Here is a 2,155-nt window from a genome sequence, read left to right on the forward strand (position 1 = left end):
GTGGAGGTCGGGGGTCGCAGGGGAGGGGTGTGGGGCGGCGGGGTAGCCGGCTACGGGGTCGGCGGCGGCGGCGCGGGTGTGGGTGGGGACGAATGAGAGAGTGGGGAGAAGAGACGGGGCGGGACGGCCGTTAACGTACCTGCCTCTTTGCCGTCAGCCAACGGTCGGCAAAGTTTCTTTGCCGTCCGCTTGCGGATGGCAAAGAGGTGGGGCCGGTGGGGTTGAGTTGGTTAAACAATAACTGGACCCACCCACCTCTTTGTCGTCTGCCAGCGGACGGCAAAGAGCACGCAGATGGCAAAGAGCTTCTTTGCCGTCTGCCATTTCTTTGCCGTCTGCTTTTGGGTAGCTGATGGCAAAGAGCTTCTTTGCCGTCAGCTAGCAGACGGCAAAAAGCTGGCAGATGGCAAATTAGCTGATTCCAATAGTGATTGGCAACAATGTGGCAACAACATCACATACAGTATTCCATCATTCAGAGCAAGGAGCATAAAAAAACCAGAATTTAAAATGAATATGGAGGCATGGCATATGCATCATACGAGATCATCTAGTAATAGCATATCAGTACATCCATAAGTCCACCAGTCCACATGGATACATCACATATCATAGTAGCAACACCACACATGACTCTGTGTCGCACATCATCAGGCTACCACGGCTATCTACATGTGTACCTGGAACAAAAGTATACCTGCCGACCTATCTGTCCGTCGGAACTAGTCTGGCTAACTACGGCTGTGCAAACTCTGGAAGGGTAGCTACGGCTACAAGACCTTTCCAGATATGTACAAAATCCAAAAGGACAACCTCCATGCACCTACCTAAACATCTCATAAGTGGGGGAACTAACTCTGGGAGGAGTAGCTATCTAGCATGATGCTACAACCTTGCCAGAATACTAACTACTACTACTGGTAGCACGTCAATCCTCCCTGACAACCTGGTGGAGTGTGGGGAGTGTGCTCTGGAGGTGGTGGAAATACAACGGAACTCAGAGTAGGAGCAACCTGAGAGGAAGGCTCGTCGGCGGCAAGAGACTCCTGGTCAATCAGGTACCCTACCCGGCCTGGAGAGGCGGAAGGTGAGCTGTCAATCTGAAGAGGGTTGAGGGCCATACCCGGACGGGTGTAGTCCCTCAACGCAGTGGACATCTCGCTGTTCGCCCGCTCAAGCTCGGAACAGCGACTCTGAAGAGTGTCAACCCGATCTAATAGGTCCTGAACAAGCTGATGTGTAGGTGGACGCTCGTACGGTGTGGAGGGACGTGACACTGCACGAGAGGAGGAACCCCTGATGACTCTAGGAGCTGGGTGGTCTGCACGAGTGGGTGGGACTGTCGGGTACAGAGGTGGACGAGCGGCACTCGAAGCTAGTGGTGGTAAAAACGTGGGAGGCAAGACAGGAGGACGTGGTGGAAGTGGAGGGAAAGCAGAAGTGGATGCAAAAGGCGAAGGAGCGACAGTGGGCGGAGGTGCAGACGAAGTCCCTGCCTCCTCTAACTGATGAGGCTACTCGCCTCTGCCCACGTACTCAAGGAGAGGGTGATAGGCGTGGAAAAGGTGTAAAGCGGCATCCCATGCCGCACCCTGAAGTGCTGAAACAAAGTCGTAATGCAACACTGAACCTAGAAGGGACATCTAAGCCCTCAGGAATGTGCACCGTGACTAAGTACCCCATAGAACACGGGTCGTGAAACACTGTGTAGTATGGTGCAATCAACACACCCAGAAGACCAAGAAGCTCAACCAAGAACAGAGCAAAACCACCATACTCAGCACCCGTACCAAACAACCTACCACTCGTCATCCTACATTGAGCAATTAAGAATTTAGTTAGTTATAATACGATGCAAAATTAATTTACCTAGGACAGTAAAAATAAAAACATTTTTCTTGCACAATTGTGTGGTCTAAATTATTTAATCTTCACTTGACTTGAGTCATTTTTTTTTAGAAAACTCATATTTTATTTTAGGTAAAGAGGGAACCTATGTTTCCTAGGGCTCGGACGGTCTCTAACTAAGTACATGACTCTTTCCTTAACGGGGCTCTGATACCACCTCTTCTGTGACGCCCCGTTACGTCCGACAGAGTCAGGCGTAACGGAAGCCATCACTTCAGAGTTGCGCCAGGATCAGTTAAGCAGAACA

This window comes from Triticum aestivum, chromosome 6D, assembly GCF_018294505.1.
Source record: "Triticum aestivum cultivar Chinese Spring chromosome 6D, IWGSC CS RefSeq v2.1, whole genome shotgun sequence".
NCBI lineage: Eukaryota > Viridiplantae > Streptophyta > Magnoliopsida > Poales > Poaceae > Triticum > Triticum aestivum.